The 13,317-nt window shown below is 43.1% G+C and overlaps 1 protein-coding gene and 1 long non-coding RNA gene across 11 annotated transcripts in view; one reads left to right on the plus strand and one right to left on the minus strand.

Annotated features, from left to right (window-relative positions):
• LOC310698370 overlaps window positions 1-13,317 on the minus strand; it is a 758,866-nt gene that overhangs the window by 641,977 nt on the left and 103,572 nt on the right. The window lies entirely within an intron of this gene.
• ARHGEF9 (Cdc42 guanine nucleotide exchange factor 9) overlaps window positions 1-13,317 on the plus strand; it is a 286,345-nt gene that overhangs the window by 169,384 nt on the left and 103,644 nt on the right. The gene's annotated exons all lie outside the window — the stretch shown is intronic.

Genomic DNA, 13,317 nt, shown 5'->3' on the forward strand with positions numbered 1-13,317 from the left:
CTGGGTTTTCTGTTGTGATAACTCTGATATATTTACATGGGCATCTTTTTGGTTCCCTGTGGAAGGCAGGTGCCTGCTATTCAATGACTCCTTTCCTTTGGCTCCAAGTCCTTGAATGCACAATGTCCTTTGTTTTGTGGGCCACCTAACAGGCAGCTGTGAAAATGATTCTGATGGTGTCACCAAGACTTCAGGAGAGAATTTGCCTGCTGGAAAGGAATGAGATTAAAACATACACACAACTTCTTTATGAGCAACAATAATAGGGTTATTACAATTGCATGTACTATGCAATGAGCTATCTTAGGCCCAGTATGGGGATCGGAGAGGAATTAGTTTTGGTTTGCATTTTAATACAAACTGACCTAGTTTGCACTTTGCAAACCAAGACATGAAAAACAACACAGCTGTCCTTTGAAATTTGTGCATATCAGAATTTTATGATGCAATTTGTCAATTAAAACAATGTATACAAAATTGCATATATTAGGGAGATCTGTGAGCAGACATGTATATTAGTGGAAGTGGCATTGAAAAATGCATTAGAGGAGAAGGCTTGCAAAAATGTACATAGGCAGAATTGTGTACAAAAGTGTTTATATCAGGAGGAGTGTGCATGAAAATGCACATGAATTTTTGTTTATGATTCCCTCTTCTCCAATCATAAACAGAAGCAGAAAATGGGTAAAGTGAATTTAAGACTGGAAAAATGAGAATCTGAAATTGATAGAGTCTTCCATTCCTAGCCCAGACTCCCTGCTGACTCCCGGCAAACTATGTTTTGTAAATTGGGAGCCAGCCTTGAGACCTTGCACTCTGCACTTCCTTCTTCTCTCTCTCTCTCATAAAACCCCCTTCCCTTTGCTTCTTAGTTTTAATCTCTGGTGTAACACTGCACACTCAAGGTATCCATAGTTAAATTTAACCATGGTTTCTTCTTAATCAGATTTGGCAAACACATGCTTATATATGACTTCAGTCCGTGGTTTCTGAGTAAACCATGGTTTACTTTACCACAATATGCATTAAGTATGGTTTGACTCAGTGCTAATGTATCGCTAAACCACAGTTGACTATGGAAGGGGAAGGAGAATTCATGGTATGGAAGGCGAGAGAAGGATACATTCTTGTTAGTGAGTCTGGAGGGAGCCACATACATGCCCCTAGTTTTATTTGTACATGTTAATTTGTTTTCAGTGGGACATTGGCTTTAGGACTGAACAAGAATGCTAGATACAAAGTGGAGCTGGCTCAGGGCTCTGTTGCCACTAATGTGACATACAAATTCAAGAAATAAATCGCTTGTCACCCCAGATTTTTAAATTTCTTTTTAAGGTATGCTGCTAAGCAGCTACACTTGTATTCTGAGCTACGCACACAGAAATGGTTTTGACATATCAAGTGCCCCTGCTATGTGAACAAGATTGAAGATTTGCTCCTAAGAGGATTATTTCAATAATTCTTATAGACTAGATTTTTCCATGTTAATTTTTCTGGGCTTTGTCTGATTTGGTCCCACCAATCAGTATTTATTTGCCAAGCAATATTTAGATGCCTGTGTTTTTTACAATTGTTACTGTTCTAATATGGGGGTGGTAATGATGATGAAGATGATGACGATGATGAATTATTTGATGCCTGCAATTATGCAGCTCGGACAGTCTGTGGTTCATGCCGCACAAGCAAAGCATTTCAAGGCAGCACTCAGGGCTAAGCCCCAGAGCGTAGCCACAAATTTGCTGGGGCTACAGTGTTGCTCCGATCACAGCTGTTGCTCTGTGCTTCCTCTTCACATATCAGAAGTTTGGGGCAGTCTGAAGCATTCTTGGTTGCACACCCTTTCTCTTTCTAGGGAGCCCCTTTACCAAAGTCCGCACACAGCCTTCGCAAAAGAGCGAGATAAATAATCATTGAGCCATTAATAGCTACAGTATTGACCCTTCCCTTTGCAGTTAGCAGTGATAACTTATGAGTAAATGCAAGTTATTATTCTGTCTTCATTGCGTTTTCTGGTCCTCAAAATGCATGAGGAAAGTGGAGATTCATGCTGAATCTAGTGTAGTTTGATTCACATTGCAAGGGTTGCGGCCAGTGCTTTTTTTCCAGGGGGGACGCATGGGGACGCATACCCCTAAACATTTTGTGAATCTAAGTTTGGCCTCATTGAGGGACAGTATTTCAATATGAGTAGGAAAATGAGAGTACCTATATATATATCTATATATGTATGCAGGTTTTGGTGTCCTCGGGTGTCTTCCCGTGTAAAAGTTGGGGTGTCTAGGCGACGTTTCGACGAGGTCTCACTCGTCATCTTCAGGCTGGTGCTTTCGGCTTCTTGTTACTGGAACAGAGCGGGATCTCAGTGTTTGAGTTCCTATAAATACTGTAGAGGGGTGTGGTGATTAGCCTCAAAAGTTCTGGGCAGAGGGGAAGTTCCCAGGCTAGTGTTCTTTTCTTCTTTTGTTCCTTAATTACTTGAGGGATATCTTGAGTGATTTCTTGAGGGATATTCTGAGTACCACTTAGGTGGGTCATTAGGTGTGGATTAGTTGCTAAAGCCTTCGTGTCTTGACCTCTTGAATTTGTGAAGAGTTTTTCTGGGAAGATGGCTGTACTGCACTTAGTTGTGCTCTGGCTTGGCTTCGTGTATAGGGGCGAGCTGTGGTTTTGTGCCCTGTGCCAGCCAGATCTGTGTAGGGATTGCAGGGGGGTGCAGCATCCGGAGGTGCCACTATGGTTTGGTTACTGGATGGTGTCTGTAATTTATCTGTGGAGAGGGTCTGGGTTTGGGTCTGGTGTGGTTGATTGGTGGTGGCGTTCTGTGTGCCTCTGGATCTGGTGTCGGTTTTTGTGGGGAGGGCTAATTTCCAGATGTCTGGCAGGCGGGACGTGTCGTCACGCTTGTTCATGTTGTGAGGGTGTTTCTCTATCTCAATGGCTTCCATGATTATTCTCTTGTGGTGATGTTCCATGTTAAAGAGCAATTTGGAATCTGCAAAATTAATTTCGTGTCCTGTTTCTTTCATGTGTTGGAAAAGAGAGGAAGATTTTTCTTCTTTTTTGACGGCATTCTTGTGTTCTGCGATACGTGCATTTATTCGTCTGTTTGTTTGTCCAATGTACGTGGCTGGGCAGACTTTGCAGGGTATTTCATAGACCCCTTGGTTTTCCAACTGGATTTTATCTTTGGGGTTTCTGAGGATATTGGCTATTTTTTGGTTGGTGCAAAAGGCTGTTTTGATATTGTGTTTATGGAGGATTTTGCTAATTTTATCTGTAGTGCCCTTGATATAAGGAAGGAGGGCCATGCCATTGTTTTCTTCTGTGTCTTGGTTTTTGGGGGGTGTTTCTTTTTGGATTAGCTTCGTAACCCTGTTTTGCTGGTATCCATTGGCGATTAACACATTTGAGAGATTCTGTAACTCAGTTGTCAAGTGGTCTTTGTCAGCCAGGCGTTTGGTTCTGGAGATGAGGGTCTTGGCTACGGAGTTTATTTGTGCAGGGTGGTGGTGTGATAGAGCATGTAAGTAGCGGTTGGTGTGTGTTTTTTTCCGGTAGATAGTGTGTCCTAGGGAGCCATCAGGTTTTTTGTAGATTAGGACGTCAAGGAAGGGAAGCTGGTTGTTGGCTTCTATTTCCATAGTGAATTGTATTTTGGGGTGTAGGCTGTTGAGATGTGTGAGGAAGCTCAGATATGTTGACGACACCTTTGTAATTTGGCCACACGGGAAAGAAAAACTAGATAGCTTCCTCACACATCTCAACAGCCTACACCCCAAAATACAATTCACTATGGAAATAGAAGCCAACAACCAGCTTCCCTTCCTTGACGTCCTAATCTACAAAAAACCTGATGGCTCCCTAGGACACACTATCTACCGGAAAAAAACACACACCAACCGCTACTTACATGCTCTATCACACCACCACCCTGCACAAATAAACTCCGTAGCCAAGACCCTCATCTCCAGAACCAAACGCCTGGCTGACAAAGACCACTTGACAACTGAGTTACAGAATCTCTCAAATGTGTTAATCGCCAATGGATACCAGCAAAACAGGGTTACGAAGCTAATCCAAAAAGAAACACCCCCCAAAAACCAAGACACAGAAGAAAACAATGGCATGGCCCTCCTTCCTTATATCAAGGGCACTACAGATAAAATTAGCAAAATCCTCCATAAACACAATATCAAAACAGCCTTTTGCACCAACCAAAAAATAGCCAATATCCTCAGAAACCCCAAAGATAAAATCCAGTTGGAAAACCAAGGGGTCTATGAAATACCCTGCAAAGTCTGCCCAGCCACGTACATTGGACAAACAAACAGACGAATAAATGCACGTATCGCAGAACACAAGAATGCCGTCAAAAAAGAAGAAAAATCTTCCTCTCTTTTCCAACACATGAAAGAAACAGGACACGAAATTAATTTTGCAGATTCCAAATTGCTCTTTAACATGGAACATCACCACAAGAGAATAATCATGGAAGCCATTGAGATAGAGAAACACCCTCACAACATGAACAAGCGTGACGACACGTCCCGCCTGCCAGACATCTGGAAATTAGCCCTCCCCACAAAAACCGACACCAGATCCAGAGGCACACAGAACGCCACCACCAATCAACCACACCAGACCCAAACCCAGACCCTCTCCACAGATAAATTACAGACACCATCCAGTAACCAAACCATAGTGGCACCTCCGGATGCTGCACCCCCCTGCAATCCCTACACAGATCTGGCTGGCACAGGGCACAAAACCACAGCTCGCCCCTATACACGAAGCCAAGCCAGAGCACAACTAAGTGCAGTACAGCCATCTTCCCAGAAAAACTCTTCACAAATTCAAGAGGTCAAGACACGAAGGCTTTAGCAACTAATCCACACCTAATGACCCACCTAAGTGGTACTCAGAATATCCCTCAAGAAATCACTCAAGATATCCCTCAAGTAATTAAGGAACAAAAGAAGAAAAGAACACTAGCCTGGGAACTTCCCCTCTGCCCAGAACTTTTGAGGCTAATCACCACACCCCTCTACAGTATTTATAGGAACTCAAACACTGAGATCCCGCTCTGTTCCAGTAACAAGAAGCCGAAAGCACCAGCCTGAAGATGACGAGTGAGACCTCGTCGAAACGTCGCCTAGACACCCCAACTTTTACACGGGAAGACACCCGAGGACACCAAAACCTGCATTCCTGTACCCGTGAAAATCTACGAAAACTATATATGTATGTATATATATGAAAAAAGCACCAGTTGTGGCTATCAGATGCTCTGATAGATTGGTTAAGAGTGTGGGCTGTGAGCCAGGAATTCCTTGGTTCAAGTCCTCTCCTGAGCCATGAAATTGACAAGAGGCCTGAGGCAGGCAGATGCTTTTCCATCCCCACTTTTGCAACAAGGGGATAGTATCACCTACCTTAATGTGTTGTTGTTAGTGTTTCTGTCAGTGTCTGACAAGTTCTTTCCGGGCACTTCAGAACAGCTCTAAATCAGGAATGGGGAGTACTTTTTAAGCTGAGGGATTCATTAACCAGTAACAAGTTATTGAGTGGAGCCAGATCCAAACATGGATAGGGCTAGATAAACATCTCTACACATGCACACGCCACACACACACTCTCCATTCAAACTGAAGCATATATTGAACTCTTACTAACTCCACTAAAATTGTGCCTTCAATTTTCTCCATAGACAATTTAAAAAACCAATGTTTGTAAAAAAAGAGAGAAAGAAACAAGCTCTCCAACATTCTTTATGTGTTCTGAATGTGCAGAAGGCAAAAATAACTCACAAATTCCAGAAGAAGTATGCAAAATAAGGTGCGCAGCTCAACTGCCTTACAGCTATTAAAGCCTCAACCTTCAAATGCAATTGCACCCTAAAAATTCCATTCATGCAGTTGCAAAATTCATGGACAACATTTGCATTTTTGCAAGGAACATAATTCTACCTGTCTCTGCTAAGACATTTCCCCTCTGCTTTGATTTTCTAGCAGATGAAGGAGCAGCAGTTGCTCTTTTTGCACAACATTAAAGTCCTTGCTGAACAGCTGTTGAGTGGGAGGAGACCAAGAGGGCCTGATGAAATCTGGCCATGCAGTGGGAGTTCCCTATCCCTGGTTTAAATATAAATATTAGGTGTGAGCATTTTTGCAAGCATATTTACTTATTTACATAGCACCATCAGTGTGCATAGCACTTTACTGAGTACAATAGGATAGGTCTCTGCCCTGATGAACTTGCAAGGAAAGGAATTGAATGCACACGGCAGTTATATTGATTGATTGATTGATATTTATTACGGCCATTGGCCCGTCACACGACAATTTCCCATACCAACATATATATACTTAAACCTCCAAAACTAAAACAGCCAAACCTTACAAAAAAACAAGACAAGAACCAAAGCAAAACAAAAACAAAAGATCAACATCACACACGGCAGTTATATGTGCTTAGGGTTAGCTGCAGTAGGACTTGGAACAAGGAAGTTATACCAAAGTTGGGTTTGGGGAATGTTCTGAAGGAACACAATCAGGCAGGTGATCTGAAAGACAGTTCCAAAAGAAGCAGCTTGTCATGCAAGTCAGAGCCACACTCCTCCCAACAACTGGGTCACTTCTGCTTACGAGGAGAGGGGGGGAGGTGGTGAGGATTTGTGGTGCAAATCATAGAATCATAGAACTATAGATTTGGAAGGGACCCTAAGGGTCATCTGGTCCAACCCCCTGCAATGCAGGGATCACAGCTAAAGAATCTGGCACTCTTGCCAATACATTGCACCAGCTAGCATGCAATGCTCCTCCTCCCAGTAAACAACAGCAACCCACCTGCCAAGTAGCTTAACGTAGCAACTCTGCCCTACCCAGCGAGTTGTTTCTGAGTTCCAAATGAATAGGGGCAGCAAGGAAGAAAAGTCTTTGGAGGAAGCAAACTTTGAAATGAGAAAATATATTGGAGGAAAATCTGCATTTGAATTAGAAAGATATTGCCCCCAATCCAACAAAGGAGAGATTTTCAAGCAGCAGGTTTTGCCACATGGTGCTGGGGTGGGATGAGATCTGCTTCTGCCTTGCAGTGCTCCTTGAAGTCCCATTGAACTGGCTGTATATCTGGGTGCACATTCTAGTCCAAATGCAGGTCACTGATTGTTGCATGTATGACTAATAGAAGCCTTGATCCATGCCATTAACTTCTGGAAACTTCTTGGCCTGTTATTAGTGATAGTGTTGTTGTTGTTAATGGCAACCATGATTTCATACCCGCTAGGTGCTTTGAAAATGCCGGGACCGTCCCTGAAAACCCTCTAGCCACCACAGCTTCTCACAGTGTCACTGGTCTCAAATTCCCAAGGGACCTTCCCTTCAGTAAAGCATTTCAGTCTGTTACCAGAAGTTCATATCTGTGTGTACCTCAAACACATTTCTTAGATCTATGCCTCCCTCTTCCCCCCACCCACTCAATAAATCTCACTTCCGGTTGGAGGAGAGGGACGTGTAAACAGCATATAACTTTGCATTGGGGCTTGCAAGCCTCAATTATCTTGAGTCCTTTCCCTTTCCATGTGCTATTAAAAAATATTTGTGCTCCAGCTGCAAACCTTTTCAAATATGCGTAAGTTTTGGTTTTTTAAAAAGAGACTGGTTACTTGTCCTTCTGCTTCTGTTTTGTGAGATGGGCACGCAGCTGGTATGCACATTGTTTTTTTCTATGGGCAGGTCCCCCTCCCCCTGCGTGTGGTGCAAGATAAAATGTACAAATAAAAACAGGAAGGGAATTTGGTGCACCTTTTAACTTTTCATAACTCTATGCCCATGTTTCCCAAACTTGGGTCTCCAGCTATTGCTGGATTACAACTTGCATCATCTGTAGCCAGCAGCACCAGTGATCAGGGATGATAGTAACTGTAGTCCAAAAACAGCTGTAGACCCAAGTTTGGGAAACCCTGCTCAATGCTGTGAGTTCCTACCAACATCTTTGCGCGAGGTGCCCCATTTGGTCAAGTTGGGGAGCAGTAGCAGCAGCAGCAAGGGGAGGAAGCAAAACACATGCCACAGCTGCATACTGATGTAGAATAGGATGTCCCTATTTTCATCTGAGGAATGTTGGAGGGTATGTGGGAAATAGTGATGGGGCACTTTAAAAAGCCTTGGTGGCTCAGACCGAAAATCAGTTCTAGCCCAATGTTCTGTTTCCACATGTGGCCAGATGCCTTTGAGAAACCCACAACCAGGAAAGGAAAGATGGCCTTACCTCTTTTATATCCACTAGGTCACTGTGTACTATAGGAGAGCTACACCTGCAAATTACAAAGATTATCTGAAGCCTGCTTTACAGTAACTTGGACCAGGACTATTAGTGTAGGTGCCACATTCTGTGGAATAGCATTCCTGTTGAGATATGACAAGTGCCCCTAACTGCAGTTTCTGGAAACAGCTGGAGATATTTCCGTTCCAAAAAGGTTTTCCTGGTATATGAATAGGTCTCTACCGTGGGTGTCTTCTGTATACAGTGGTACCTTGGGTTAAGAACTTAATTCGTTCTGGAGGTCTGTTCTTAACCTGAAACTGTTCTTAACCTGAGGTACCACTTTAGCTAATGGGGCCTGCCGCACCGCCACCACATGATTTCTGTTCTTATCCTGAAGCAAAGTTCTTAATCTGAGGTACTATTTCTGGGTTAGCGGAGTCTGTAACCTGAAGCACCAATGTATTGTTCTTAAAATTAACGGACATTATCTTTAAAAAAAAGAAAAGTTGCTCATCCCCTTACTCCTGACCTTTTCAGGTTTGGCATGAATGTTTGAAGCAGAATTGTGTGCTTGACTGGCTTGAAAGCCTCTTTGAAACCAGGAACTCTGCTTTGATTCACCCAGGAAGGTAGAACTGGTTGGCCCCCTCTAACACATGCATATTTTGCCATTTTTGTATATAGATGGTTTCTTGGTACAGTGGTACCTCGGTACAGAGGTACGATTTCTGGGTTAGCAGAGTCTGTAACCTGGAGTGTCTGTAACCTGAAGCGTCTGTAACCCGAGGTACCACTGTAGTTGTTAGGGGGGTTTTGTTTCATGTTTGTTGCCACTTGCTCTGGAATTTATTTTCGAATGAAAAGCAGAACACAAATTATAAATAAGGAAATAAAGCTTTTAAGAAAGTGTTTTGGGAAAGGGCAGAGCCTGTGTTGTGTGTTTGGGAGACCCTTGATGTCTCCCTTCAGAATGTGATCTCAGATAGCAGAAGCAAAAAATGTCCCCCAAGCAGACAGTACTGGGCTAGGTGGTTTGACTCGGCATAAGGTAACTTCCTATGAATCAGTGGTTATGATTCAAGGGCTGGACACATGCTTTGCATGCAGAATGTCACATTGTCGGTGGTGTAGTGCTGGGGGGGGGCACAGAGGCGATTGCTCCAGGCGCAATGCTGCTTCTCCATGTGAACCAGGAAGCCTCCTCTCCAGAAAAATCCAGTTCTTATCTCTGTGGCTGTGATCTCCTGGGTGACTCAGACGCTGTGAGGCAGTTGAATGTACATGCATGCTCCATTTCCTACCTTCTGCATAGCCCCCGGCACTGGCAACCCATGCTATGTCACTGCACATGGTTAAAGTTGTTGTTTCTCCAGCCAAGAGGATCTTGGGTAGCAGACAGGACTTGGATGAGCCAGAGTAGATGGTTCAGGAGTAGATCAGGGCTGGGGAACCCATGGCCCTCCAGGCATTGTTGGGTTCACAACTCCCATGAACCCCAACCAGCAAAGGCAGTAGTCAGAGAGGAGTTTTAAAAGACCATCAGCATCTGGTTCCCTATCTCTGGGGTAGGGCAAGCAGCAAGCAGTGGTGGGGCAAGTAGAGTAGCAGCAAGTTATACCCATAGTGTAATTTGTTAGTTCTTCAAACTATTTTTATGCTTCCCCTTAACGAAAATGATCTGATAATTAATGTCAAATGACGCAGGTGGCGCTGTGGGTTAAACCACAGAGCCTAGGACTTGCCGATCAGAAGGTCGGCAGTTCAAATCCCCGCAATGGGGAGAATTCCCATTGCTCGGTCCCTGCTCCTGCCAACCTAGCAGTTTGAAAGCACGTCAAAGTGCAAGTAGATAAATAGGTACCGCTCTGGCGGGAAGGTAAACGGTGTTTCCGTGCGCTGCTCTGGTTCGCCAGAAGCAGCTTAGTCATGCTGGCCACATGACCTGGAAGCTGTACGCCGGCTCCCTCGGCCAATAAAGTGAGATGAGTGTCGCAACCCCAGAGTCGGTCACGACTGGACCTAATGGTCAGGGGTCCCCTTACTTTTACAATATATACATTTACTATGTGAGAAACATCTCAGTAACTAGTCAGTAGTGATCAAAGGCACATTTGCTCTCCTGACTTTCCAACGCAGAGGGTCACTGGGACTTAACAAGAGGGAGAGGTGACAGCCACGGCGTAGCGGAGTTTAGCCCAGTGTGGTGCATGGCAACCGCTACTGGAATTGGTTCATTCCAGGCATTGTACAAACCAACTTAAGTGTATCCAAGATACTGATGGTAAAACAGATTTCATTTGCAGGGTGAGGGGGGATATGTCTTGTGCTTTATACAAAGTAATTGCTTTAGGTTGCTGCGGTCATAAAGACAGGAAAGTTGACATACGTTGATGCCCTTTGTATAGTGTCTCTTGTTGATACTGTATGCTTCTCCCACCATTGGGGGGAAATGCCAAGCTCCATAGGGCAAAATTCAGAAAGAAATGCTTCTGATCAAACCTCATTGAAATGAATAGGTGCTGCGCAAGAGTTCTTGGATTGTTCTTGCACAGTTCCCATTCAGTTCAACAGGCCTTTTGCTAGGGAACTTTTCCTCCAGATGGTCCCCTTAGGCTCCTGCATATAGTTTGTTTGCTTTTTCAGATGATAACTATTCCAAAATCTTGCATGTATGTCAATTATGAGAAGAATGCATTCATCCTTCACTTGTTTACGGGTGTCTTTTGATTGGCAGCAGACTCTCAAGAGTCCTTGTGAAATCTCCCTTTTGGTCACAACTCCTTTACAGTGATCAAATAATCATACTTGACAAATAATCATACTTGTAGAATAGAAACACAGTAGTTTACTCAAATGTGGGGAACACAATACTTTATATATATTTTCTGTTTCTCTTAAAAGAATAAATGGTCATGTGAAACTGACAGATAAATGCCTTACGGATCAATCAGCAGCCGTAGTCCAAAAAATGCAATTACAAAGCTTATTTTATGTGCTATAATCATAGCTGTCAACGTTTCCCATTTTTAAAGGGAAATTCCCTTATTCCAAATAGGATCCCTTGCAAGAAAAGGGAAAAGTTGACAGCTATGGTTATAATGCACATTTGTAATCCTGGTGAATGGTGTTTTTTTTGAAACTTGATACGTTATATTATGAGAAAAAGATAAATAAATCTGAATAACATGTTACTATTTTGTGGAAACTGCTTATTTTAGGATGTTGTGTATTATTAGAGTTTTTATACTTACTTTGTTTTTAGACATAATTGGCCTAGTACAAACCTCATTTTCTAAAAGTTGCTTTGGTGCATTGTGTGTGTGTGTGTGTGTGTGTGTGTGTGAGAGAGAGAGAGAGAGAAGTGGGGATATTAACCCCCCCAAAGTTATTATTTTACCCTGAACATGTTTGCAGGTGATCATTGAGTATAGGCCTCCTAAAAATAACAAAGAGCATATGTTGTGTCACAGTTATTTCTATATTCTAGGGCAGGCATCTTCAACTTTTTTTCAGACCCAAGACCCACTTTTAACTGGAATATGCATTTTGTGACCCATTTGTTTATCTTAATTTCATAAACAGTGAAACAGAGAAAAAGTGAAACTGACAAATTCCTCTCTTCCTATTCTGGAAAGGGTATGGTCTCTTCAGTTATCCAAATGATAATATCCTGTGCTTGAGGAAAGGCTGGGCTGCTTCCTTCCAATCATATTTCAATCTGCTTCAACATATCCAGGGCCTCCATCATCATTTCCTATCCTGCTGAGAATTCAACGCAGTTTATGAGCTCCTGTTGGGACAATGTTGACCAAGAGGCAATAAAAAGGAAAAAGGTTTAGAATGATTTATGGGTTGGGAACAGCAACCTTCCCCTTGGTTGAGGCAAAGGCTCTTTTTTGGCCCTTTGCCCCTGATTTTCTGGAAGGCTGTCTCCCCAGCTCCATCAGCCTCTGTGAAGCACAGGTATATCATTTCCATAGTTTTGAGCAGAGGGTTGCATTTTCTTAATGGGGAAGAGACAACTGGTAGTTAGATTATGTCCACCCCTCTTCCCTTTTGGATAAAAAAGGAAGAAGAAAGAGAAGATGCTGCAACCTTGCTGGGAGGAAAAATAGTTTTTTGGTCTTGATTTCTCTCTAGACTATATTTGCACTAGCCTGCCATTGTGCTGGTTTCATTGACTGTTTCCCAATGGAAACAGGTAGGAGAAGAAGTAGAAGTTGGAAAGGGTGCTTTGTGGTTGCATGGAGTGGGAAAGGAAAGCTGCAGAAAGCGAATTTGTGGGGAGTGATGGCGGGGAGCTGGCAAGCAGGATGGCTGATCCCCCCTTTAGTACACCTAAATGCATGCTGTATATCTAGAAATAATTGTTTGTTTATTAGCTGTTGCATTTATATCCCACATTTCCTCCAAGGAGCTCAAGGTGGGGTACATAGTTCTGCCCCATAACATTTTATGCTTGCATCAACTGTGAGGTAGTTCTGGGTGAGAGACAATGACTGGCCCAGGGAGCTTCATTACTATTATGTTTTACCATAATAACCACTGCACCACACTGTCAAGTGCAAGAGTAATGACCAACCTGAGAGATGATTTGAGCCAAGGAATGGGTTTCTCAAGGGTTAATCAGAACCTGTTGGTACTGAACCATTCCAGCACATTGGAACCTTGAGATTCTCTAGCCCTCCTTGAACCAGAGGTTACAGGAAGTAGCTATGTTATGCCTAAAAGTGAAGACCCATGGCTAACAACACACCCCTCAGTGAATTTGTCTAATCCCCCTCCAAAGCTACCTGTGCCAGTGATCATTAGCTCACCTTTCGTTAGCAGGATCTTTCAAGCAGATTCCAAAACCTCTTTGACTGGTGGGACAAAAGAAAAACCTGTGTGTGCCATAGAAAGTGAAGCCTCTTTTTGGTCCCTTCTGACTCTCTAAAATATAATTGCCTGTCTCCAACCTAATGAGGAGTGCCTGAGATAGTGTTTAATACCACGTTTTAATAGAACAGTTTCATTATCGTCACCATCCTTAACCTGGAGGATTTTCTTTGT

The sequence above is a fragment of the Podarcis liolepis genome, assembly GCF_965112155.1.
Source record: "Podarcis liolepis genome assembly, chromosome: Z".
Taxonomy (NCBI): Eukaryota; Metazoa; Chordata; class Lepidosauria; order Squamata; family Lacertidae; genus Podarcis; species Podarcis liolepis.